The sequence below is a fragment of the Carassius auratus genome, chromosome 31 (genome assembly GCF_003368295.1).
Source record: "Carassius auratus strain Wakin chromosome 31, ASM336829v1, whole genome shotgun sequence".
Classification (NCBI taxonomy): Eukaryota; Metazoa; Chordata; class Actinopteri; order Cypriniformes; family Cyprinidae; genus Carassius; species Carassius auratus.
This window is the reverse complement of record NC_039273.1, coordinates 24,643,762-24,662,260: the sequence shown is the minus strand read 5'-3', so window position 1 is coordinate 24,662,260 and position 18,499 is coordinate 24,643,762. Positions and strand designations below refer to the sequence as shown.

Sequence of the window (18,499 nt, the reverse complement as noted above, 5' to 3'; positions counted from 1 at the left end):
TTTATATTTTAGGCATTGTATATTATTTTATTTTTAAACGCTAGATAAATAAAATAAGATCATAGCAGTAAGTCCGGGCAATACTTTTATTAAGTCAGGCATTTGTTGAACACACTGCTGGGTACTTTTACAGGTACTTAAAAAAATACAGGAGACCTTCTTTCCCATAACATGCACCAATCCGGCATCAGGGTCTGTGGTCTCTAAAACACTGGATAATATCAGTAAAATATATATATATCATTTCCCTTAGGGCTTAACCCCATCATTTAAATATAGCTCAGGTTTGTCAAACACTATGTGTGGATGATGGACAATGCTCCATTAACACAGAGAACAAACTTGGCCATCACATTGTTCACAAACTTCCTGACTTTGTCCACCTTTCCTCCAGTGGTGCCTCGGGTCGATTGAAGAAAGCATAATCTTCATTTGTTCAGTTCTTTCTTTAAGACAATGTTGGAAGAAAGGAAAGAGGTCACCCCAAACACTGGACCTGGGAGGACACACCGAGATTGGTGCCCATGGTTTCCCTTGCTCGCTTTCCACCACGTCCAATGTAGCTGTCCCAACAATCCAGATTCTGCATGCAGCTGATAGAAAATATACAATACAAATGATTAATTATGGCTCAAATCTATGGAGGTTCCATAATTGCTGAAAATGTGTTTATAGGATGTTTATTTTATTGTTACATTTCCAGTCTTTAAATGGACAGCCAAAACTCACAGGTTTAAACGTTAAAGCTGGTCCCTGAAATTGAAAGATATTCAGATGAATATACACTAACACTAAGAGGTTTACTTGTCTTGAAATGATATTGACATCTATTATTCTTGTTGATTGTGGCAATTCCATTTTTGGGAGTATATATTTTTGTATTCAGAACATTTTATACTCAAAATATATTGAGTAGCAACATACCTTTTTTTGAGGACTGAACTTTCTGATGAAGTGAAATTCTTGTTTAGAGTGAACAATGTGAACTGTTGACTTGACTTTTCTTAAAAGAAAAAAGGAAAAACAGTTTTGTTAAACATGTTTAAACATAGTTGCAACATTTGTAGAATAAGTGATTAGAAAATGTAGAACTTACTCATGTTGTAGGATATGTTCTCCTTTCTAGCAGCCAGAATCCCTTTAATAGTGAGTGAATGTTCTGTGATTATAAAGCAGCACTTCCTCCAGCTGGAGAGCGATTGGTTACATCAGGATGTGATCACTGTCTGTATGATGCGGTCTGTATGGACGGTCATCTGTATGATCAGCTTCTGTATGACCAGTCATCAGCATGCTGGCCATTCTCTTATGCATTGCATCTCGACCTGACGAGTCACTCTATGTCTTATGTTTTTACTTAAGTTTAACTATTTCTGATGGCAAGAATGGCTGTTTTAGTGTTATTATCAACATTGTTGTTTCATAGATAAACAGAATATTAAATACTGATAAATTTAAAGGCAACCAAACAGGCGTCACAATTCACAGTCTCATTGGGGACCGTCTTTTACACTTTCTCAATCCTTGACTCTTGGTCAGGAGCCCTTGGCGTAATTTTTAGTTTGTCTATTTAGTGCAGTTTTTCCATGTGCAGGGTATTTCACTGGTTTCATGAAGATACCTTTGCATCAACAGACAAACGCTGTGGACAGGGACATTTATTACGTCAGTTTTGATGTCTTTTATCTCAAACTCAAATTCAGCTGTATTTTATGATGACTGTGTTTATGGAGTGGAATTATTTTCAGCGATGAATACCTCAATGTTGAAACTTTTCACATAAACTTATTGTATGACTTCAGAAGACTTTGAATACAACACAAATAGTTTTTAATACTTTTATAATCTTTCTAGCACTAAATGCCCTTGAGTGTAAAAAAAAAAAAAAAATTCCCTGATTATTTTTCAAGCTACATAATCTAAAAGCAAACCAATCCCAGTCAAAGTGACTTGTTTTAAAGAATCCCCACATCCCCCAATTCCCCCAGCAGCGTCTGGTAAACTGATTGTTCTCTCTTCTTATATGCTAATAACACTAATGCCTCCACATTATCACCTGCCCTACACAGCAACAGTACCAACAGTATCCAGACTGAGTCTCATCCAATCACGGTCCACATAGCTGGGTGGGGTTATATATATATATACTGTTTTCCTGACAGAATCTACATTTAATTTTTTAGTTTTTTTGTGAAATAAAATTCCAAAACCTTAAAGGACAAACTGCTTTTTGAGATTCCTACATTGTCTACAAGGGACCACATACAACAAAGCCTACTAAGGCCATTTCTCATCTCTTTTTTCCATTCAAGACTGAAAAGGTAAGTTATATATTCTGAATTTAGATTCTGATAATATGTAAATGGTAGCCTTAAAAAATAAATGTCTGCCAAAAATGCAAAAATGCACGCAGACTGTTAAAATTTGCATGTAGTCTCTTAGTAAATGTTAGTGCTGTTTAATCTCTATTTACTGTATATATTTTTTCATTTGTTGATAGATTTTTTTTGTGGTTGTTTCTAAATATTGTTTTTTCATTTTGGCAAATGCAGTGTACCCTAAAAAGATCTTGAATATTTCACAGGAAAATGAGACCCAGAAGAGTCTGTCCTGAAAAGGAAGCTTTGAAATTCATCGCATCTGGGAAAGATAAAGACACATTTCAGTCAAGAGTCAAGAGAAAGGTAAGTTATCATTTAAGACTCGGTCTCCAATACTGTATGACTGCAAATATTAATTAAGTACTTGGCATAGTAGCTTATGAATTTCAAGAAGTGTACTGTGCAATGTTATTACTAGTTCATAGTGTGCAGTGTGAAAAAATACAGAAACAGAAATTATAGATGATCAGTGGCTTGAATATTTAGTGTATTTTAATTTTGAAGCACAGTTATAAAGATTGTAATGTACTGATAATCATACTTGATAAAATGTTTAATATTGATAATCATTGGAACTCGAAAACAACTGGGACACATATTAAACTTGTATCATAAATGTATGTATTCTCTAAAGCTAATATGTTGTGTGTGTGCTTGTGTATGTGTTTGTGACAAACAGATTGTTGATGAACAGAAAAGAGCAGATTTGTGTGCATTTGTGACCACAAACATCACTACAGGAGAAGAAATGATGTACGACTGTGGAGATCCTGACATCTCATGGAGACAGGTACATTTCTATTTCAATTAGCTCATATTTCTGAGTTATTTCATGAATTGTTATTTATTTGTAGTAAATCAAATTTACTTTGAGTTTTAATGTAAAATAATGGAATTAACTTGGAAAACTTGTTACAAACAATGTTAAATCAGTTTGGGATCAGTACGATTTTTAAATGTCTTTAAAAGAATATTCTGCTCACCAAGTCTGCATTTATTTAATAATAAAAAGTACAGTGAAATTAAATATAGTTAAATATTATCACAGTTTAAAGTAACAGTTCTCTCTCTCTCTCTCTCTCTCTCTCTCTATACATATATATATATATATATATATATATATATATATATATATATATATATATATATATATATATATATATATATATATATATATATATATATATATATATGTATATATATATATATAGGCAAGATATCTATAGATATCTCGATATAGGTCTATTCAGTTTATTTTAAATAAATGCTGTAATTTTGACCTTTATTTTCATTGAATATCCTAAAAAGTACTATATATCACAGTTTCCACAAAACTATGAAGCAGGAAAATATGCTTTCAACACTGATAATATAAGAATCATTATTAATGACTGAGAACCAATAATAATTGATCATAAAAGAACATAAATTCTGCTAATTTAAATGATTTCTGAAGATCATTTGACACTGAAGAGTGGAGTAATGATGCTGACATATTTCACAATTTTAAATTCATTTTACAATATTTCTGATCAGGTAAATGCAGCCTTGATTAGCAGAAAAGTCTTCTTTTAAAAACATTAAACCAGTCTTCCTGATCCCAGACTCACTGGTCAGGTGTTGATCCTGTGAGAGGTGTGATGTTTGTGGGGGAGAGAGAGAGCATGAACAGGGCAGATAGCACTGCAACACAATAGAGATTATTGATCAAAATGAAGAAAAAACAATCCACATTGGTATGGTCTTTACTATATTTCATAAAATAGTACCACTTTCCCATAAGATGTCATTGGTTAACACTAGTTAACATGAAAATCACTTTTAAAGTGTTTATTAATGTTAGTAAACATTACTTTTATCATTAACAAATACAATGTTTGATTTTAATAATGTATTAATAAATATTATTTAATGGAGCTGAACTAACATTAACAAAAAATAAACAGTTGTATTTTTTTTAATGTTAACAAAGCTTAAATATTTAAACAAATGTATTTCTCATTGTTAGTTAATGTGTCCTGTCCATCGCTCAGTGTTTTTAAATCAAACTTAAAGACTCATTTTTACCCCCTTGCATTTGAGTGATGCGGTGTACGGTTCTTTTGATGTATGTTTTTATTTTTTTTAAATGTGTATATATACATATTTTTTTTATTTTAATTTTTGATCTCTGTTGCTTTTAAAGTAACCTTTTCTTGTTAATGTTGTGCTCTATAAATAGAAATTGACTTGACCTGACTTATTGTAAAGTGAAACTTTACACTTCAACACTTTATTTGAAGGGAATAATGCATTGGTAATCCAGAATAATGCATTAATTAATCAATAATTATTGGCTTATTCTGGTCAATAAACTTGAAAATCACTTAGTAAGAGCCACTCAATAATTGTGAAAAAGTTAATAATTAATTACTGGTTTGTTTATTCTTAACTAATGCACAATTCTGGATCCTTAAAATGTTAGGTTAATCACTAATTACTAGTGTGTTATTACATGAATTACATCTTTTAATTTGGGACTGGGTTTGAGTATTAAAGCAAGTCAACAAGTTTAATGTATGCAATAATAAAATCAGTTTTACAAAAAAAGAGCACTTGTTGAATTGTTCTGCATGTCACTTTCAGCGTTCATGACATTATCATTATGAATTGTATTAATTCTGTACAGTTTAGTCAGGTGGCCATTACTAGACATTGATATAAATGAATCTTCTATATAACAGGTAGCAGGATGCTTGGTCCATTACATCCTGACGGATGGACAACACCCTCATCAGACTACTACACCCTCCACCCAGGATCCACTTGGTCTGTCTCTACATGTCAGAACGAGTAACTTCAGTCTTCAATGGGATGAAAGACTAAACATATCTTAAGCAGAATAATGAGCAAATCAGTGGAAGAGCATCCTACTATTGAGGAAAGCCTTCAGGAAGTCAAAACTATGTGCAAAGACTTATTGTAGAGTTTACAATAAGCATTAAAATGATTGGATATAAAAACTGGTGTGAATTTACAGGTTTGATCACCAGTCTTATCAAATATCAACCACAAACAGCTACAGCTCAGGAAAGTCTTCAGTCTTCAGTCTTGGATACATCAGTAAATCACTAGTGCCATTAAATCAAAACGGTATGTTCCATTCACCATAAACAATACACAAGATCTAAAGATCATTGTATTTTCATGTTTTCAACTTTGTACAACATTTGTACATTACATTTTTTTAATTCATTCATATATTTATTCACTATATGTCACGCTGCCAGTCTTTGTTTTCCTGGGTGTTCCCTAGTGAGCTCACTTCCCCTTAGGCACTTCACCATAGGCACTTTAATTCCGCTAGTCTGGTTGTGTCTTCACAGTAATTGCACTCCAATTAGAATCGCACAGGTGTTGACAATACTCTGTCATTAGTTTCCCTATATAGAGCTGTCTTTCTCTGTTGTCATCATGGAGTCCTTACCCTATGTGTCTCATGCTCTCGTTCCCCCGAGACTTCCTCTACCTTCTCATTCTTCCGAGTTCCCCGTTTCATCCGGTTCCCTCTTTTGGTTACGTTTGTCTCTCATGACTGTTTATTTTTGTAGTTACCCCTCTGTTTAAATAAAAACCCTTACCTGCATTTGGATCTACCCTCTCTTTGTGTTTTCCCAAACCCAACCGTGACAGAAGGACTCCATCATGCCTAGATCCAGCGGTGTGAGATTTCGAATCGGTTCCCCAGCCACCATGGAGGAACGGAGGGGGAGATTCCGGAACTTAACCACCCTTCATCAAGAGGGAAGGGAGGTGGGTGGCCTGGCGCAATTGTTTTGGACTTTGGCAGTCGGGTTAGGTTACAATGATGCAGCACTAAAGGATTGGTTTAATAATTGCCTGGATGATCCTTTACCTCAATGGGAGATGAAGGGGTTAGAGATCCTGGACTTTTGGGGGTTTACCAATTACCTGCACCATCGTGCTCAGTGGAATGCAACAACCACACCAGAGTTTCCAGACAAGGCTGCCAGCTCAGCCCCACAACCCAAGATGGCCGCCAGCCCAGCACCACAGCACAAGATGGCCGACTCAACGCCACCGACTCTCCATCGTAGAGGACGGAGGAGGAGACAGGCAGCTACTGTTCCTCAGGACCCGGAGAACGTTCCCGAGCGGGCGGCTGCCGTCCATGAGGCCATTCCCGATGCGGTGCCCGCTGCTGTTCCGGAGGCGGTGGCCGAGGCTGTTCCCGATGCGGTGCCCGCTGCTGTTCGGGAGGCCGAGGCGGTGGCCGAGGCCGTTCCCGATGCGGTGCCCGCTAATGTTCCGGAGGCCGAGGCGGTGCCCGATGCAGTCTCCGAGGCGGTGCCCGATGCAGTTCCCGAGGCGGTGCCCGATGCTGTTTCCGAGGCCGAGGCTGTTCCCGAGAAGGTGCTCGATGCTGTTCGAGAGGCCGAGGCAATGCCCGATGCTGTTCCCGATGTGGTGCCCGCTGCGGTTCTGGAGGCCGAGGCGGTACCCGCTGCTGTTCCGGAGGCCGAGGCGGTGCCCGATGCAGTTCCCGAGGCGGTGCCCGATGCTGTTCCCGAGGCGGTGCCCGAGGCAGTTCCCGAGGCGGTGCCCGAGGCAGTTCCCGAGGCGGTGCCCGAGGCAGTTCCCGAGGCGGTGCCCGAGGCAGTTCCCGAGGCGGTGCCCGATGCAGTTCCCGAGGCGGTGCCCGATGCAGTTCCCGAGGCGGTGCCCGATGCAGTTCCCGAGGCGGTGCCCGATGCTGTTCCCGAGGCGGTGCCCGATGCAGTTCCCGATGCAGTTCCCGATGCGGTTCCCGAGGCGGTGCCCGATGCAGTTCCCGAGGCGGTGCCCGATGTTGTTCCCGAGGCGGTGCCCGATGCAGTTCCCGAGGCGGTGCCCGATGCAGTTCCCGAGGCGGTGCCCGATGCAGTTCCCGAGGCGGTGCCCGATGCAGTTCCCGAGGCGGTGCTCGATGTTGTTCCCGAGGCGGTGCCCGATGCAGTTCCCGAGGCGATGCCCGAGGCGGTGCCCGAGGCGGTGCCCGAGGCTGTTCCCGAGGCGGTGCCCGATGCTGTTCCCGAGGCGGTGCCCGATGCAGTTCCCGAGGCGGTGCTCGATGCTGTTCCCGAGGCGGTGCTCGATGCTGTTCCCGAGGCGGTGCCCGATGCAGTTCCCGAGGCGGTGCCCGATGCTGTTCCCGAGGCGGTGCCCGATGCAGTTCCCGATGCAGTTCCCGATGCGGTTCCCGAGGCGGTGCCCGATGCAGTTCCCGAGGCGGTGCCCGATGTTGTTCCCGAGGCGGTGCCCGATGCAGTTCCCGAGGCGGTGCCCGATGCAGTTCCCGAGGCGGTGCCCGATGCAGTTCCCGAGGCGGTGCCCGATGCAGTTCCCGAGGCGGTGCCCGATGCAGTTCCCGAGGCGGTGCCCGATGCATTTCCCGAGGCGGTGCTCGATGCTGTTCCCGAGGCGGTGCCCGATGCAGTTCCCGAGGCGATGCCCGAGGCGGTGCCCGAGGCTGTTCCCGAGGCGGTGCCCGATGCTGTTCCCGAGGCGGTGCCCGATGCTGTTCCCGATGCAGTTCCCGAGGCGGTGCTCGATGCTGTTCCCGAGGCGGTGCTCGATGCTGTTCCCGAGGCGGTGCCCGATGCAGTTCCCGAGGCGGTGCCCGATGCAGTTCCCGAGGCGGTGCCCGATGCAGTTCCCGAGGCGGTGCTCGATGTTGGTCCCGAGGCGGTGCCCGATGCAGTTCCCGAGGCGGTGCCCGATGCAGTTCCCGAGGCGGTGCCCGATGCAGTTCCCGAGGCGGTGCCCGATGCAGTTCCCGAGGCGGTGCCCGATGCAGTTCCCGAGGCGGTGCCCGATGCAGTTCCCGAGGCGGTGCCCGATGCAGTTCCCGAGGCGGTGCTCGATGTTATTCCCGAGGCGGTGCCCGATGCAGTTCCCGAGGCGGTGCCCGATGCAGTTCCCGAGGCGGTGCCCGATGCAGTTCCCGAGGCGGTGCTCGATGTTGGTCCCGAGGCGGTGCCCGATGCAGTTCCCGAGGCGGTGCCCGATGCAGTTCCCGAGGCGGTGCCCGATGCAGTTCCCGAGGCGGTGCCCGATGCAGTTCCCGAGGCGGTGCCCGATGTTGTTCCCGAGGCGGTGCCCGATGCAGTTCCCGAGGCGGTGCCCGATGCAGTTCCCGAGGCGGTGCCCGATGCAGTTCCCGAGGCGGTGCCCGATGCAGTTCCCGAGGCGGTGCCCGATGCAGTTCCCGAGGCGGTGCCCGATGCAGTTCCCGAGGCGGTGCCCGATGCAGTTCCCGAGGCGGTGCTCGATGCAGTTCCCGAGGCGGTGCTCGATGCTGTTCCCGAGGCGGTGCCCGATGCAGTTCCCGAGGCGGTGCCCGAGGCAGTTCCCGAGGCGGTGCCCGAGGCAGTTCCCGAGGCGGTGCCCGAGGCAGTTCCCGAGGCGGTGCCCGAGGCAGTTCCCGAGGCGGTGCCCGATGCAGTTCCCGAGGCGGTGCCCGATGCAGTTCCCGAGGCGGTGCCCGATGCAGTTCCCGAGGCAGTGCCCGATGCAGTTCCCGAGGCGGTGCCCGAGGCTGTTCCCGAGGCGGTGCCCGAGGCTGTTCCCGAGGCGGTGCCCGAGGCTGTTCCAGAGGCGGTGCCCGATACAGTTCCCGAGGCGGTGACCACAAGGCCGTGGTGGTCTTCTACTCCACCCTGGGGGACTCGGGCGGTGACCACGAGGACGTGGTGGTCTTCTGCTCCGCCCTGGTGGACTCCGGCCTCGACCACAAAGACGTGGTGGTCTTCTGCTCCGCCCTGGTGGACTCCGGCCTCGACCACAAAGACGTGGTGGTCTTCCGCTCCGCCCTGGAGGGCTTTGACTTTGACCACAAGGCCGTGGTGGTCTTCCGCTCCGCCCTGGTGGACTCCGGCCTCGACCACAAAGATGTGGTGGTCATCTGCTCCGTCCTGGTGGACGCCTCAACATGCCCTTCATGGACTTATGTTTTGTGTTTTTTGAGTTCTGTTTCTGTCTGTTCCTTTTAGTTTAGTCTGGCCCTCCTTCCCTCCCCCTGAGCCTCCACCTGTCCGCCTCCCTCCTGGACTCCTTGTTTTGTGTTGCACCTTTCCATTTCTCCTGGTTGCTCCTGTCCCTGTTTTCTGTCCCTCCGTCCCTCCCCCTGGTCCGCCGCCGTTCCACCTCCCTCCTGCCTCTTTTTCTGTTGGGGTTTTCCTGGGTTTAGGTGGAGCATCTGGTAGCTGCTCCGTAGGGAGGGGGTAATGTCACGCTGCCAGTCTTTGTTTTCCTGGGTGTTCCCTAGTGAGCTCACTTCCCCTTAGGCACTTCACCATAGGCACTTTAATTCCGCTAGTCTGGTTGTGTCTTCACAGTAATTGCACTCCAATTAGAATCGCACAGGTGTTGACAATACTCTGTCATTAGTTTCCCTATATAGAGCTGTCTTTCTCTGTTGTCATCATGGAGTCCTTACCCTATGTGTCTCATGCTCTCGTTCCCCCGAGACTTCCTCTACCTTCTCATTCTTCCGAGTTCCCCGTTTCATCCGGTTCCCTCTTTTGGTTACGTTTGTCTCTCATGACTGTTTATTTTTGTAGTTACCCCTCTGTTTAAATAAAAACCCTTACCTGCATTTGGATCTACCCTCTCTTTGTGTTTTCCCAAACCCAACCGTGACACTATATATATTTTTTATCTTTTAATTTTGTTAAATAGCAAAACCCAGAAAGCCCTGGTCAGAAACAGAGAGGAAAGTCATAGAACACTGTTTCAAGAACTACTTTGAGGAAATGAAGGCTCCTGGAAAAGTGGACTGTGAAAGATGCATAAATGCAAACAGGATTCTAAAGGGTAATGGAAGAGACTGGAAAACAGTTAAATACTTTGTGCTCAACAGAATAATTTCAGTTAAGAGAAGTTTGGGTCAACAGTACTGAGCCCATAAACCCTGAGAGCGTGTGATGTGGAGTATCAGTGTTGAGTCCTAACTGTGCCGTGACACTGAAGGTCCATGTACATGCAGCATCAGTGCCTCATAGCATTGAAATGACTGACTACAGCTGTTTTCAGCTGCTGTTTGGGACTCTGTTTTAGACCTGTTATAACTTTGATGTAAGCCACTGTAATTTTGAACTTTTTTTATTTTTTTTTTAAAATAAACATATTTTATTATTTTCATTTTGATTTGTTGTTTCACTTTTCTTGGCAATGTTTATAATAAAAATGGAGCCCCTAAATCAAGTGCTGCTCTGAAAAATGTCAGTGTGTTAAACGACTAAAGTGCCAATGCTTAAAGTATTTTTTTGTAGCTCTCCATACAACACCTGACACTAATACACACATAGAGGTCAAAACTCAAAAATATATATTGATTGTTGCATTGATAATTTTCAGTTGGATCTACAAATGTGCAAATGTTAAAAGACATTCAGTTCATCTAATTTACTGGAGCCAACTGAAGATTTTAATGCAGTAAATAAAAAAATAAAATAAAAACACTGGTCCCCTGTTAGATGGTGAAGTGTGACGCCTGACCGGCTGACCTTACATTTAACAATATTTCACATTCTCACCATCTCTGAATGTTATGGCAAGGATGATAATATAATGTTACAATATATGTTGATTGTAACATTGATTTAGAAATTTAGCCAAGTGAATATTTTCAAAGTTAACATGAAATCTTCAAGAAATGTCAAAGCAACCAAAGAGATGTCGCAGTTTACCATTTAACAGGGGACCTAAGTGTTCAGATCAACATTAGCACTATTCTATCCATCCATCCATCCATCCATCCATCCATCCATCTATCTATCTATCTATCTATCTATCTATCTATCTATCTATCTATCTATCTATCTATCTATCTATCTATCTATCTATCTATCTATCTATCTATCTATCTATCTATCTATCTATCTATCTATCTATCTATCTATACATCTATACATCTATCCATCTATCTATTAAAAAAAAAAAAATTCCCATTTAGCCTCCAAGATCAAACCGGTCCCCAGTTAGATGGTGAAGCATGACGTGATCTGTTTGGTTGCCTTTACATTTAACAAATTACTTTTATTCATTTATTTCTGAATATAATGGCAATGCTGATAATACACTAAAAATGGAGCCTCTGGAAAATGTCAGTGTTAAACAGCTAAAGTAGCTTGGTTAAAAGATATTTTACTGAACTCAACTGAAATTTTTCAATGCAGCAAGCTAACATATAATATTGTTTCTTAAGTTAACATATAATATTGTTTCTTAAGTTAACATATAATATTGTTTCTTAAGTTAATATATAATATTGTTTCTTAAGTTAACATATAATGTTGTTTCTTAAGTTAACATATAATGTTGTTTCTTAAGTTAACATATAATGTTGTTTCTTAAGTTAACATATAATGTTGTTTCTTAAGTTAACATATAATGTTGTTTCTTAAGTTAACATATAATGTTGTTTCTTAAGTTAACATATAATATTGTTTCTTAAGTTAACATATAATATTGTTTCTTAAGTTAACATATAATATTGTTTCTTAAGTTAACATATAATGTTGTTTCTTAAGTTAACATATAATGTTGTTTCTTAAGTTAACATATAATGTTGTTTCTTAAGTTAACATATAATGCTGTTTCTTAAGTTAACATATAATGTTGTTTCTTAAGTTAACATATAATGTTGTTTCTTAAGTTAACATATAATATTGTTTCTTAAGTTAACATATAATGTTGTTTCTTAAGTTAACATATAATGATGTTTCCTAAGTTAACATATAATGTTGTTTCTTAAGTTAACATATAATGTTGTTTTTTAATTTAACATATAATGATGTTTCCTAAGTTAACATATAATGTTGTTTCCTAAGTTAACATATAATGTTGTTTTTTAATTTAACATATAATGATGTTTCCTAAGTTAACATATAATGTTGTTTCTTAAGCTAACATATAATATTGTTTCTTAAGTTAACATATAATATTGTTTCTTAAGTTAACATATAATATTGTTTCTTAAGTTAACATATAATGTTGTTTCTTAAGTTAACATATAATGATGTTTCCTAAGTTAACATATAATGTTGTTTCTTAAGTTAACATATAATGTTGTTTCTTAAGTTAACATAAGTTAACATATAATATTGTTTCTTAAGTTAACATATAATATTGTTTCTTAAGTTAACATATAATGTTGTTTCTTAAGTTAACATATAATGTTGTTTCTTAAGTTAACATATAATATTGTTTCTTAAGTTAACATATAATATTGTTTCTTAAGTTAACATATAATGTTGTTTCTTAAGTTAACATATAATATTGTTTCTTAAGTTAACATATAATGTTGTTTCTTAAGTTAACATATAATGATGTTTCCTAAGTTAACATATAATATTGTTTCTTAATTTAACATATAATGTTTACAATGTGTCTGTGATGTAAGAAGAGGTGATTCAGTCTAACAGGCGTCACACGTCACCATCTAACTGGGGACCAAACTCATTTTATCTAACACATGCACTCTTTACTGTCAGAAGTATTGACATGCAATTGTTACCTTAAAGAGCTCTTTCTGCTCTTTTTAACCCATAAATTTGTTTTGTTGGTGTAAATTAACATAAACTAATCATTATGCTTTACTGGAGAAATTAATGTAATTATTTTCTCCTCGCCTTTTATTGTTTGATTAGCATTAATGCCAACACTTAACTCAAGCCACAAGACAAGATTTTTACAGATACAAAAAGGAATCTCAGTGACCAACTTCTGGTCTAAAAAATATTTGACTGGAAAAATAATCTTGTAATAAATATAATTTCAGTTCTACTTTCTGAGTATGAATTATCCTATGCAGTAAAAACAACAACACTCAAGCTGTGTAAAAGGTTTTGTTCAACTGCCTGGATTCTCTCCTGCATGATTTTATCTGAGTCTCTTCAGACATTGGAACCGTACATGAATTATGAGCTTCTAGAAGTAGGATCACAATGTGTCGGTCATCACCGATGTGACGCTGAGAGTGACTGACTGAAAGTGAAATCCTTTTCACAAACTGAACAGACAAATAAACAAATAACAAATAACATAATAGTCGTATTAAATAGAAACAATAAGTGCTCTCTATATATTCAAAGTTCAAATAGAGAAAGATAACAGATCTATAGACAACTACAAAACCTGTTATAGCCTACATACTAATAACAGTCTAGATATGTTATGAAGCCTAACTTGCGAGCATCAGGGAGTCACTCTCAAAATGCGGGGTATTAAAATCCCTTTTAAATACGCGTACATGTTTCGATTTAATGATCGCGGGATCACTCGGCTGTGCTCTGAACATACATTATAGATTACAAGACATTAATTTTGTCAAACACTCTACAACGAATCCTCTTTTGATGTTTCTTATCGGCCAATGAGGGTCATTTTTATTTGTGTTGAACAAAAAAAAAAAGTCAAATAATAAAAACAATTCCACACAGACTAAACTGTACATACTAAACATACACGGCATCAGGTCTGTGCATATAATAGTGTTTTCTCTAGAGTAAAGCACACTGGTCCCCTGTTAGATGGTGAAGTGTGACGCCTGATCGGCTGACCTTACATTTAACAATATTTCACATTCTCACCATCTCTGAATGCTATGGCAAGGATGATAATATAAAGTTACAATAAATGTTGATTGTAACATTGATTTAGAAATTTAGCCAAGTGAATATTTTCAGTCAACATGAAATCTTCAAGAAATGTCAAAGCAACCAAAGAGATGTCGCAGTTTACCATTTAACAGGGGACCTAAGTGTTCAGATCAACATTAGCACTATTCTATCCATCCATCCGTCCATCCATCCATCTATCCATCTATCTATCTGTCTGATCAAATTATCATCACCGATAGGACCTTCTCAAGAATGGGTTTTGATTGCATTCATACGTTGAGAAGTGTACTGGGGTTAAAGCCAAGAAAATGTCAAATAAATGTAAAAAAAAAAAATTATATATATATATATATATATATATATATATATATATATATATATATATATATATATATATATATATATATATAGTTAATTATAAGAGGCATTACCTCTGCCCTTGAACTGTTGACAGCTGGCTGACTCTAATTATATTACTATTTTCATTACTAGTATTATTATTTGAAAAATAAAGAAACTAAGTGCTAACAAACTAACTATAATGACACTTCTCAATGTGTCAGTATTATAAGTACATATACGTATATTGTGTATGTATACAGTAAAAACTACATTTATTCAGACACCTTGAAAATTTCACACACTATCACAGTTTATTTGCTATAGTTTAGATAATGGTAATAAAAGATGACAAGAACTCAGAGTTAACCTGTCAGAACAAATTCATCTTGATAATATCAGATAGCACTTAAGCAAAAAATGGTCAGGTCTATTGGCAGAATAATTTTTGGTCCCAAATTTTTAGCAAATTTACTGGTAGTCCACTTTATGAAGAATTTCTGGTTATAATATGTCAGAGTTTTTCAAAATTATATATTGATTGTTGCATTAAAAAAATAAAATAAAAACACTGGTCCCCTGTTAGATGGTGAAGTGTGACGCCTGACCGGCTGACCTTACATTTAACAATATTTCACATTCTCACCATCTCTGAATGCTATGGCAAGGATGATAATATAATGTTACAATATATGTTGATTGTAACATTGATTTAGAAATTTAGCCAAGTGAATATTTTCAAAGTTAACATGAAATCTTCAAGAAATGTCAAAGCAACCAAAGAGATGTCGCAGTTTACCATTTAACAGGGGACCTAAGTGTTCAGATCAACATTAGCACTATCTATCTATCTATCTATCTATCTATCTTTAAAAAAAAAAAAAAAAGAAAGAAATATTAGCCTCCAAGATCAAACCGGTCCCCAGTTAGATGGTGAAGCATGACGTGATCTGTTTGGTTGCCTTTACATTTAACAAATTACTTTTATTTATTTATTTCTGAATATAATGGCAATGCTGATAATACCCTGAAAATGGAGCCTCTGGAAAATGTCAGTGTTAAACAGCTAAAGTAGCTTGGTTAAAAGATATTTTACCGAACTCAACTGAAATTTTTCAATGCAGCAAGCTAACATATAATATTGTTTCTTAAGTTAACATATAATATTGTTTCTTAAGTTAACATATAATATTGTTTCTTAAGTTAACATATAATATTGTTTCTTAAGTTAACATATAATATTGTTTCTTAAGTTAACATATAATATTGTTTCTTAAGTTAACATATAATATTGTTTCTTAAGTTAACATATAATATTGTTTCTTAAGTTAACATATAATATTGTTTCTTAAGTTAACATATAATATTGTTTCTTAAGTTAACATATAATATTGTTTCTTAAGGTAACATATAATATTGTTTCTTAAGTTAACATATAATGTTGTTTCTTAACTTAACATATGATGTTGTTTCTTAACATATAATGTTTACAATGTGTCTGTGATGTAAGAAGAGGTGATTCAGTCTAACAGGCGTCACACGTCACCATCTAACTGGGGACCAAACTCATTTTATCTAACACATGCACTCTTTACTGTCAGAAGTATTGACATGCAATTGTTACCTTAAAGAGCTCTTCATTTTACTTTATTTTTGCTATCCTCAAATTAACTATAGTATCTTGTTTGTTTTGTCTTAATATTTTTTGGTTTGACTGAAACAAAAATATATATATATATATATATCTGTGTGATTGCATTCATATATTGAGAAGTGTATTTGTATTAGTGTCAAGCCCAGAAAATATCTGCACGTCATACTAATTTATTAAACATTTTGGATTTATATCAGAATATTTCTTCAATGGTGATATAGTGTGAATGTTTCAAAGTTTAGAGTTGCATTTAAATACAGTTAGATTGTAAAGAAAGACTTGGTACAACTGCCCTTGTGTTTGCACACACAGTTGCATTGCAGTCTATGGAGGTCCTCTGTTGGATAGGTAGACGTCACTCAGGTCCCCACTTGGCATGTTTTTAAAAAAAATTAAAAATGCATTTTTTCAGTTATATTATGAAAAAAGACCTCAAATGAAAATTTTGTATGTAATTTTTGTTTCTTAAAAATGACCAGAAACACTGTTCCCCTCTTGGTCAGTGTAGAGCGATAGTCCCCTCTTAGTAACATAGACGTGTATGTGTGTGTGTGTGGGTGTGTGTATATATATATATATATATATATATATATATATATATATATATATATATATATAATGCAGTAAGAATCAAATACATAGACAAGGCTTATATACATTGCAAATATATTTTGAATAATTAAAAACAACCCCCAGTGTACATTTTGAAACATACCTAATCACATATTAGAAACCCCAGCAGCTGAATACAGGGAAATAATCTGACTTCAGTTGAGTCCATTTGGGTCTCGCAATTAGTATTTAGTAATTGTTGCACATAAATGTCCTTTCCTGATTCTGGTCATTTTTTTATTTATTTTTTTCCTCTTACAGTCATGATTGGCTTTCAAAGTCACTGATGCAAGAAAAATGGTGGTCATTAAATGGATGACAGCCTCTAATTTTGGGAAGGAGTCCATTAGAGGTATTCGTGTGTTGATGCTAGAATCAAATGTTTCAGCGGTAGAGAGAATGCGGCATGTGCACATGTAATACGTGCCACTTCTGCCTACAGTTTATTGCATTTTGACAGCAGCATGCAATATACTAGGTCGTATCAAACATGCATCTGTCCCTAAACTAATATTTAAAGGTTTGGGGTTGGTAAGACTGCTTCATGTTTTTGAAAGAAGTCTCTTATGCTTACCGAGTCTGCAAGTACTTGATCAAACATACAGTAATAAAAATTACATTTTGAAGTATTTTAACGATTTAAAATAATTGTTTTCTATTTGAATATATTTAAAAATATATAATTGATTCTTGTGATGGCAAAGCTGAATTTTCAGCATCATTCCTCCAGTCTTCAGTTTCACATGATCCTTCAGAAATCATTCTAACATGCTGATTTTCTCAATGCTGAAAACAGTTCTCTTTCATATTTTTGTGGAAACTGTCATACATTGGCAAATAAACAAATAATACTTTGACCATAACGCAATAGTCTATGCCTTTTACACACAAAAACAAACGTACTGTACATTTTAATCTAAATAGTGTGCAATAGGTCATTTTAAACGAACCATTCAACTGCTCCCCGGGCGCCGCAGCATAAATGGCTGCCCACTGCTCCCGGTGTGTGTTCACGGTGTGTGTGTGTGTGTTCACTGCTGTGTGTGTACACTTTGGATGGGTTAAAAGCAGAGTATCAACATACTTGGCCGTATGTCTCTTTCACTTCACTAAACACATTATTGAAGACCTCAGTCTGAATCTTGGACTTGGATCTCGAGCTCACTGAATCAATTTGGATTCGACTCACTCACCGAACCAGATCATTATGTTAAACTAAAAATGACTCAAAACCGGTCCTGGTTAGTGAAACTTAAAACAGTCTAATTACAGGCTAATTGCATTCTGTAGTAGCAACTTTTATTGGAATGTAGTTAGCATAATAATATGTTGTGAAAAACGTAGGAGTGAATTAATATGGAACAAGTGTCTGTGTTCTTCAGAGACAACAGGATGATACTGTTCCTACATCATCTATTTCTTGTTTGTTTTCTTGCCCTCCAGTGCTTAAAAATGAGTATAATTGCAATGCATAGAGCAATATGCTGAGTCTCTCTGTCACTCTCTCAGAAACATGCAGGCGGAGGGATGGTGTCACACACTGCGGCTTTGAGGGGAATTTGCTGGCTGCTTGGCAACCAAATAAATGGAGAAAACGGTCTGGGCAATTTTTATTTTCCAGATGATTAGGTCCAAAAGAAATTACGTCTGCGAAGATCATTGACCATAAAATTAATTATTAAGGTGGGAATCAGTTGCATTTCTCATGCTACGAAATGGATCAATTCTTTTTTTTGTTTTTGGTTACCTGACGCTAGAGGTGAGGAGCTGTTTATGACCTGTAAACTGTCTGTTATTTATTGGTGGTTCAGGAGCTCATTCATGTCAAAGAAGACACGATCTGTCACCGC

The 18,499-nt window shown here is 38.8% G+C and overlaps 1 protein-coding gene and 1 long non-coding RNA gene across 4 annotated transcripts in view; both read left to right on the top strand.

The window, feature by feature from the left end:
- LOC113050949 (protocadherin-9) overlaps nucleotides 1-18,499 on the top strand; it is a 285,211-nt gene that overhangs the window by 158,378 nt on the left and 108,334 nt on the right. The gene's annotated exons all lie outside the window — the stretch shown is intronic.
- On the top strand, nucleotides 3,068-10,512 carry LOC113050950 (uncharacterized). The gene is made up of 3 exons (XR_003276829.1): nucleotides 3,068-3,171; nucleotides 5,105-5,513; nucleotides 10,101-10,512. It is a non-coding gene; the product is annotated as an uncharacterized LOC113050950 (long non-coding RNA).